This window comes from Mustela lutreola, chromosome 6 (genome assembly GCF_030435805.1).
Source record: "Mustela lutreola isolate mMusLut2 chromosome 6, mMusLut2.pri, whole genome shotgun sequence".
NCBI lineage: Eukaryota > Metazoa > Chordata > Mammalia > Carnivora > Mustelidae > Mustela > Mustela lutreola.
The window spans coordinates 158407878-158418080 of record NC_081295.1 but is presented as its reverse complement, the minus strand read 5'-3'; the positions used below and the strand labels follow the sequence as shown (position 1 = coordinate 158418080).

Genomic DNA, 10203 nt, shown 5'->3' with positions numbered 1-10203 from the left:
AATGAATGAGTAGATGAACACATGTATGTGTGTTTATCCATTTGAATAGATCTTTCTTTATACTCCTCACTGTAACCAGTGTATATACCTATAGAGTAAAACGCTCATATAATTTAGTATCTTAAAATAGTATGCTTCAACCAAAGAACTGTCATACAGTTTGACCACTTAGCTAAATCAAATGCCTGTTAATGACCAAAGACTCCATTCATTTGTGCCTTTGCTATATTGTTCCCCTTTCCGTAGATATTAAATCTCAGTTCATAAATTAGCACATTATCCTTAAAACCCAGTCTCTAATTTCTATGGACACTAAATATGGAATTATTAAAGTTAAAGTGGTACAAACAAAAAAAAGTTTCCTTTAGATAATATTTTTAAATAAGCCAATAAAAAGAACCCAAAATTCGGGCTGAAATTTTCTTATATATGTCCTGGGGTGTAGAACAAAATGAGTATCAAAGAATCAGGGAAACCAGCCTCCAAGATGGACAAGACTCTGAACAAAAATTGCAGGACAGAAATTGTGATCTCTCTGTCACATCTCCCTCTCCTGCCCCACGAGTCTCCTTACTGCCCCTCTTACATCTTTGTTTCTCAGAGTATAGATTAGAGGATTGAGGCTAGGCGTGACTACAGTATAAAAGAGGGCAATGAACTTGCCTTGATCTTGAGACTTTCCTGATGGTGGCTGCAGATATATGCAGATGACGAGAATGAAAAAGAGGGACACAACCATAAGATGGGCTCCACATGTCCTAAAAGCTCTCTGAAGTCCGGCGGTTGACTGCATCCTCAGCACAGCCCGGGCAATGGCACTATATGTGCTGAGAATGAGGATGAGTGGTGTGAGAACAAAAATGGAGCTCATGATCAAGAGGGTCAGCTCATTCACACGGGTATCAGCACATGATAGTCACAGCAGTGCTGGAACTTCACAGAAGAAATGGTCCACTTGGCGATGTCCACATAAGGGTACCCAGAAGGTAAAGGAGGAATGAAGTGCTGAGGCGGTAAAGCCACTGACCCAGGAAGCCACAGCCAACAGGTGGCAGAAACGAGGATTCATGAGGACAGCGTAATGCAAGGGTCTACAGACAGCTGCATAACGGTCATAGGACATCACCACCAGGAGGACACACTCTGTGGTTCCCAGTGCAAGGACAAAGTAAAGTTGAATCATGCAACCGGTGTAAGAGATGGTCTTTTCTGGGCCCCAGAGGTTGACCAGCAACTGAGGGATGGAGCTGGTGGTGTAGCAGAGATCCAGAAAAGAGAGGTTTGAGAGGAAGAAGTACATGGGCGTGTGGAGATGAGCGTCCAGGTACGACAAGATAATGATAAACAGGTTGCCCACCAATGTCATTAAGTAGAATATCAAGATGACCACAAAGAGAGCTACCTCCAGATGGGGCCAGTTGGAAAAACCCAGTAGAACAAAGTAACCTTCAGAACTTGAATTTTCTCCCGTCATCATTCATTTTTCTCTGTACCTGAAGGAAGAATCATAAACTCAAAAGCTGCCCACTCATTGCCAGTCTCCTAAGTGCAGACAGGCAAAAACCTATGACATTTCTAAGTACTGCTCTTATGAGAATAGCATTTTTATAGCTTTATTTTTATGTGTCATTCAGATATTTTTCTTGTTGTGGGTAAAAATCAGTAACTTTTCAAGAGAATGAGTTCTTTTCATGTATCCCTACGTTAGTATTTGGGTAAATAAAAATTAAAGATCACATCCCACACAGCCAAAAGACAATTTTCATAAAAAATAATCTTTTTGAGTTTTACAAAAAGATACGCTTTCACTTTATCACCTTTTATGTATTTCAGGGTTACTTCCTGTTTTGTGGGACAGAGAAAGGGACATCTGTAGTTTAAATAATCTTACATATAAATGGGGGTTTACCATGAGATAAAAAATAACTCAGTAACAATTTTAAAATGTCAATGTTGGGTGAAAAAAAATAAGTTCAATTGCATTATAAGATGAACAAAATATTCTTATTTATTTATGCTAATAGCTTATATCTAGACAGAAAATCGCATGCGACTGAACTATAAGCATGTGTGTAACACACATCCAAAAATGGGTATTCACACTATGAGCTAAAATAAAGATCTTAATCCTGATTGAAAAGTGAAATAGACTGGATGTTTCAATAATAGAATGCTTCCAATCACAAATGAGACTAGAGCTAGCTTTGCATGACCAAAATGAAAATACAGAGTTGAAGGAAACTGCAGAGGGAACAAGAGGAAAGAGGAGGGTGTTTGGAGCAGGAAAGAGGGTAGGAACCAGTGGTGGTGCTTGGGATTGAAAGGGTGTGAATCGCAGGCTGTGAGGCCTGGACAACAGCATGAAAAGACAGTTTCCACACAATCTCATGTGCTTCAGAACAGCAGCTAAGACATTTGAACTCTGAGTCATAATTTATAATTATTCCACATTTTTAGGTTTTCTACGATTTCAGTTGGTGCCTCTGAATAGAAAATTAATTGAGGGGGTTTGGGAGAAGGGGGTGGGATTATGAACATTGGGGAGGGTATGTGCTTGGGTGAGTGCTGTGAAGTGTGTAAACCTGGTGATTCACAGACCTGTACCCCTGGGGATAAAAATATATGTTTATAAAAAATAAAAAATTAATAAAAAAAATAAAAATAAATAAAAAATTAATTGAATTTTAATGGACAAAGATTGTGAGGATTGCATAAAATCCAATTAACAATTTATCTTGTGTTTGTTCTTTTGTAAAAAAATGAAGTTACGCAACTCAAATATACATTAATAATTTGGTTTTCAGTTGGCTTTTTCTCTTGTGTTACTAATTTTTCATAGAAAAGACAAACACTTTAATATATAGTTGCTTTTAAAAGATATAATAGCTCACACTTACATGTTCCCAAACAGTTTTCCCAGCCACATCTGCCCCTCACTCTCTGATGGAAGATGGCAAAGACAAATTCAACCAGAACAGATCCACCTGCAGTCTTTTGAGGGACTTTTACTAGCTCAAATATTGTAACCTTGAAAGAGATAAGGGATGTTTAATTGGTTGAGTTACAGCTAGAAAGAAAGGACCATTGAATGTGACCCAAGACCTTAAGACTAACTCTCAAAGATAACTATATGCTTTTTAATATTATCGATAAGGTAAGTGTCAACCTCATGAGGGATGGGGGGGTGTTCTAGGGATTTCTTTCTTATTTCCCTAAAATAAATAGTAATAAAACACAAAATATTTTAATTCAGATGCTGTGGGTGTTTTCTCTGAGGCAGGCAAAATTTCCTTCCCTTACAAAGCAGCCTGAATTCCTTACTACATTAGTTAAAAGAAAGTGGCAGTTATGTGTTGTTTCTTTAACTGCTGCGTCAGCTGTTGTTCAGCATTCTCCTAGAAGTAAAAAGGGATAGGAGATAAGGGGCAAAAAGTACAGAATTCATAATGAAAGAAGTTCGGAGATTCATGGCTTGATTTCCTCTTAGTGGAGAAGGGGGAATGAAGACCCTATCAATGGTACCTTTTGAACTGTGGAACAAAATCTCTCTCTCTTCCTTGAAGACAAACATTTTAGGGAAAATGGATGGCTTAGCAGTGTCTTCTCACCCCAGCGTCACTAACAGACATTCTCTGAATTCCTGTCATATCTGTTCCTTCGAACTAAACTTGAGTCGTAAGTGGCACTCTCTCAACCTTTCCATGTTGACTTTCCTGTATTTATCCACTCTCCCTGCTGTTCTTTTCCTGGCCTATGCCTTACTGTACTTAGCAACACAAACATTCAGGCTGCCATGCAATCTGAAAATATCACCCTGTCTTCCTGTATCATCTGTGCTAATGTTCAAAATCTATCATTGGGAAGCAGAGTCTAAAACAAACTGTGATTGTCAGTATCACAGAAGAGAAAGCCTGGTCTTGTCCAAAAGATGTACTTTGAACAGAATGCCGGATATCTTTAGGGCATTTAAGGTTTCAGGGGATGGAATTCTTATCCCAGAGCAAACAGAACATTTGTGGAAACAAAAAGGACTTTCATTCCTTGACTGGGACCATGGGGAACACAAATATCAATATTGCAATTAATGCCCTTCAAGGAACTGTCCAGGTAAGAACAGTATAATGTTCACAAGATAAAACTCATTGTTTAATTATGTTCAGTTAAACAACATATAGTACATCATTAGTTTTTAATGTAGTGTTCAGTGATTCATTAGTTGTGTATAATACCCAGTTCTCATCACAACACATGCCATCCTTAATACCTACCACCAGGCTACCCCATATCACCAACACCCTCCCTTCTGTAGCCCTCAGTTTGTTTCCTGGGGTCCACAGTCTCTCATGGTTTGTCTCCCTCCCTGATTTCTTCCCGTTTAGTTTTCCCTCACTTCTGCTAGGGTTCTATGTGTTATTCCTTCTTTCAACATATGAATGAAACCATATGATAATTGTCTTTCTCTGCTAGAATTATTTCACTTTGCACAATCCTCCAGTTCCATCCATGTCAATGCAAATGGTAGGTATTCATCCTTTCTGATGGCTGAATAGTATTCCATTGTATATATGAACCACATATTCTTTATCCATTCATCTGTTGAAGGACATCTCACATCCTTTCACAGTTTGGCTCTTGTGGACATTGTTTCTATGAGCATTGGGGAGCATGTGCCCCTTATTTTCACTACATCTGTATCTTTGGGATAACTACCTAGTTGAACAATTGCTGAGTTGTAGGGTAGCACTATTTTTAATGCCTTGAGGGACCTTCATATAGTTTTCCAGAGTGGCCGCACCAGGTTGCCTTCTTACACAATAGTGTAAGAGGGTTCCTCTTCCTAAACATCCTTGCCAACATTTGTTGTTTCCTATTTTAAAAATTTTTGTCATTCTGACTGGTGTGAGGTGGTATCTCATTGTGGTTTTGATTGGTATTTTCTTGATGGTATTTAGTGATGTTGGACATTTTTTCTTGTGTCTGTTAGCCTTTTGCATATCTTTTTTGGAGAAGTGTCTGTTCATGCCTTCTGCCCATTTCTTAACTGGTTTATTTGTTTTTGGGGTGTTGAGTTTGTCAAAATAAACCTTTTCACAGAAATACCTTCAACTTGATGTCGCATTTGTACCAAGATGCCACAAAATTTATCACCAAACGACAGGGGAAAAGTTGCTTTGAGTTGTATTGTCAATCGCTTCTCGGCCTTTTGGCTAAGATCAAGTGGAGTTGTATTGTCAATGAAGGGAATTGGTTCTGCAGAGTCACCTGATTTTTCCACTCCTTCCCGTCAGGGTAGAATCCAAATTTACCAGACAACTGGTTAGAAGTAGGGGAGATTCAGGAGTCATGAAACAGGAAAGGTGGTATATATTAAAACTAAACTTTTCTTTATTAACCTAGTGGTCTTTGAGAGTCATCCTACACTGTTTATGCCTTCTTGGTTGTCTTTTAAATTCAATTGTATGTTTATGCCTACAAAATTGAGAGAAGCTATTTAAAGAGTATTTAGAGCCCCAAATACTCTCCTTCCCTCATCTCTCTCATCTCATCTTCCCTTATCTCCTTCCACAAGCATATCTATTCTCACCCCAACAGGACTCTGGTGTTTCATTCTATGGAAATGTCTCTCAACTACACATTGTTAGGCATATTCATTAACTAAACCCTAGCCCTCACCCCAACTCTAACCCTTAACTCCTAATTCCTAACCCCTAATTCAAACCCTGACATAAACTTAACCCTCTTGAGAGTCTCTGAGCTGCAGGATACTAGGCACATACCATCACTCTGGCAGTAACACCAACCCTTCCCATAAACCTGGTCCTAAACCTAAACCTAACCCTAGATCTGAGAAAAAAAAAGATGTCATAATATTCATATATTAATATATTACTTGGCCTTAAAAAAATAATGAAGTTTTTCCATTTGCAATTACATGGATGGAGCTACAGAGTATAATGTTAAGTGAAATAAGTCAGTAAGAGAAAGACAAATACTGCATGATTTAGTATATATGTGGAATTTAAGAAATAAAACCAATGAGAGCAAAGGGTTGGGGGAGAGAGAGGCAAACCAAGATACAAACTCTTAACTACAGAGAACAATCTGGTGATTATCAGAGGGGAGATGTGGGGGGAAGTGAGTGGAGGGGATCACTTGTGATGAGAAATCCTGTTGTATGTAAGTGATGAGTCACTAAATTCTACACCTGAAACTAATACTACATTGTATGTTAACTAACTCTGGAATTCATAATAAAAAAAATTCTGAAATTTTTGAAAATAATTCAAATATCACTCAAACCTTTTATACTAAATGTTATGATTATCAATTTTAATTTTTCAAAAATCTTCCATTAACAACTTCCCTTGACTTCCAATTTAAACCTCTGTCCATGAAGGGATTTTCATTTCCTAATAACAAATCACATGGCTAATGCTGTGGCCTGTTTTCTATATTGCATATCTGCTTGTCTACCAAGAGGCACAGACATTAATTAGAAAGTCTTAAGCTGGTATCTCCCTTATTTCCTCCAAACTCTAACAGTGCTTTGGTTCTACAATAGCCCAACTCATCTTGCCTTTCACACTTGAACTCTGTCTGGATACCTTAGGCTTTACATAGTAGCTTCCGATTTTACACCAGTTCTGATGTGCCTTCCCTAGTAATAATAGCAAATACTTCTAATGAACTTAATAAGCATTAGAATATTTTAAACACTTGGCATAAGGTGGCCCTTTTAATCCCCACCAGTACCCTATACAGAAAGCTAGTGTAATTACCAACTTCTCTAAATGAGGAAACTGAGGTACAGAGAACTTAAACCACTCATCTTTTGCCACAGTGTTAGTGGTGGCAGCGGGATGTGAAACCAAGTATGCTGGCTCCAAAGCCAGATCTTTTCGTCACTCCGATATAAGTTCAGTCACACACATTTTGCAAATATATGTGAGAGATAAACCACTGCCACACAAAGCCATCTTCCATTAATGTAAACCATTAAAGTCTCCTGTGATTTTATAGAGAAAGTGATGTAATATTCTGTTTGTACAAGGAGAGAAAACTACTATTTCACCTTCTCAGCTCAACCACTTATGGCAGCTCCCTCTCCCTTGTGTTTATCTGCGCGTGGAATCACGGCTCCCTGCTTCATACTTTGAGACCAACGTCCTGAGAGATTCTGTTTGTAGAGATCCAGATGTATCTACTTACATCTCAGGGTGGTTTCATGGATGTTCAGAATTGTCTGCTAGATACCCAGTGCAATTCAGGGGACATGTTAAAAGAAGTTCCCCCACTCCTCCACCATCTTTTTCCTCTGAATGGACATTTCTCCAAGGAAGACATACAGATGGATGATAGACAGATGAAAAAATGTTCAACATCATTAGCCATCAGGGCAATTAAAATAAAAACCATATTGAGAAACCACCTTACAACAGTTACAATGACAAAAGTTGACAAAACAAGAAACTACAAGTCTTGGCAAAGTGGTGGAGAAAGGGGGATCCTCTTACACTGTTGGTAGGAATGAGTACAGCCACTATGGAAAATAGTATGGAGGTTACGCAAGATGATAAAAATAGAGGTACCCCATGACCCAGCAATTGAACTATTGAGTATTTACTGCAAAGATACAGATATAGGGATAAGAAGGGTCTTATGCATCCCAAATGTTCATAGCAGCAATGTCCACAATAGCCAAACTGTGGAAGGAGACAAGAAGTCCTTCAAGAGATGAATGGATAAAGATGTGGTCCATATATACAAAGGAATATTGCTCAACCATCTGAAAGGATGAATACCCACTATTTGCATTGACATGGACTGGAGGAGATTATGCTAAGTGAAATAAGTCAAACAGAGAAAGACAATTATATGGTTTCACTTATATGTGGAATGTAAGGAATAGCATGGAGTACATGAGAACAAGGACGGGAAATGAAGGGCAGGAATTTGAGAGAGAGATGAACCATGAGAGACTATGGACTCTGGAAATCAAACTGAGGGTTTCAGAGGGGAGGTGAGTGGGGGGATGGGTGAGCATAGTAACAGTTATTTCATGGAGCACTGTGTATTATACACAAACAATGAATCATGGAACACTACATCAAAAATTAATGATGTAGAGAGCCCAGATAGGGACCCTCAACTCTATGGTCAAATAATCTTCGACAAAACAGGAAAAAATAAACAGTGGAAAAAAGACAGTCTCTTCAATAAATGGTGGTGGGAAAACTGGACAGCTATATGTAGAAGAATGAAACTCGACCATTCTCTTACACTGTACACAAAGATAAACTCAAAATGGATAAAAGACCTCAATGTGAGACAGGAATCCATCAGAATCCTAGAAGAGAACATAGGCAGTAACCTCTTCGATATCAGCCACAGCAACTTCTTTCAAGATATGTCTCCAAAGGCAAAGGAAACAAAAACAAAGATGAACTTTTGGGACTTCATCAAGATCAAAATCTTCTGCACAGCAAAGGAAACAGTCAACAAAGCAAAGAGGCAGGGTCATAGGGAAGCTCTATTTTAAAGTTCTTGAGGAATCTCCACGTTGTTCTCCAAAGTGGCTGCACCAACTTGCATTCCCACTAACAGTGGAAGAGGGTTCCCCTTTCTGCACATCCTCTCCAACACATGTTGTTTCCTGTCTTGCTAATTTTGACCATTCTAACTGGTGTAAGGTGATATCGCAATGTGGTTTTAATTTGAATCTCCCTGAAGGCTAGTGAGATGAACATTTTTTCATGTGTCTGATAGCCATTTGTATGAGCTTCCCTATGACCCTGCAATTGCACTACTGGGTATTTACCCCAAAATACAGACGTAATGAAAAGAAGGGCCATCTGTACCCCAATGTTTATAGCACCAAAGGCCACTGTTGCTATACTGTGGAAAGAACCAAGATGCCCTTCAACGGACGAAAGGATAAGGAAGATGTGGTCCATATACACGATGGAGTATTATGCCTCCATCAGAAAGGATGAATACCCAACTTTGGCAGCAACATGGACGGAACTGGAAGAGATTATCCTGAGTGAAATAAGTCAAGCAGAGAGAGTCAATGATCATTTGGTTTCACTTATTTGTGGAGCATAACAAATAGCATGGAGGACATGGGGAGTTAGGAGAAGGGAGTTGAGGGAAATTGGAAGGGGAGGTGAATCATGAGAGACTATGGACTCTGAAAAACAATCTGAGGGTTTTGAAGGGGTGGGAGGTGGGAGGTTGGGGGAACCAACCTCTCCAATCCATGGAGAGGGCATGGATTGCATGGAGCACTGGGTGTGGTGCAAAAACAATGAATACTGTTACGCTGAAAAGAAGTAAAAAACATAGATATCCAGCAACAGATGAATGGATCAAGAAGAGGTGGTATATATACACAATGTAATACTATGCAGCCATCAAAAGAAATGAAATCTTGCCATTTGCGACAACATGGATGGAACTAGAGCGTATCATGCTTAGCGAAATAAGTCAAGCGGAGAAAGACAACTATCATATGATCTCCCTGATATGAGGAAGTGGTGATGCAACATGGGGGCTTATGTGGGTAGAAGAAGAATCAATGAAACAAGATGGAATTTGGAGGGAGACAAACCATAAGTGACTCTTAATCTCACAAAACAAACTGAGGGTTGCTGTGGGGAGGGAGGTTGCGAGAAGGGGGTGGGATTATGGACATTGGGGAGGGTATGTGCTTTGGTGAGTGCTGTGAAGTGTGTAAACCTGGTGATTCAGAGACCTGTACCCCTGGGGATAAAAATATATGTTTATAAAAAATAAAAAATTAAAAAAAAAGATATGCAAGAGAAGAAAAGAGAAAAAGAGAAGAGAAGACATATGAGCTCAAGATATGTGCTTGCATGGAATGGGAGCATCAAGGCAAGGTCCTAGAAAGCCTCAGAATCTCTAGTAGGGTTGGTGAAAGTGGCTTCTCACATGAAGGCATTAATTAAAATTGGAGGAGGTGACTGCTACTTCAAAAGCAAAGAAAGTAACACAAAAATTTAAAAGAAGATGAAAAACCAAGAAGAAATGACATTACCAAAAAGTCACAGCAGTCTTCCAATAATGGAACCCACAGAAATGGAGATCCACAATTTACTTTATAAAGAATTCAAGGGATGGCTGAGTAGCTCATTCAGTTAAGCCTTTTCGCTCTCTGCCCGCAAGAACGACCCGCAGACGAGG

At 39.1% G+C, this 10203-nt stretch overlaps 1 pseudogene; it reads right to left on the bottom strand.

Moving 5' to 3' along the window:
• Positions 1 to 538: 538 nt before the first annotated feature.
• LOC131833310 (olfactory receptor 2J3-like) lies at positions 539 to 1477 on the bottom strand (annotated as a pseudogene).
• Between the last annotated feature and the right edge of the window lie 8726 nt (positions 1478 to 10203).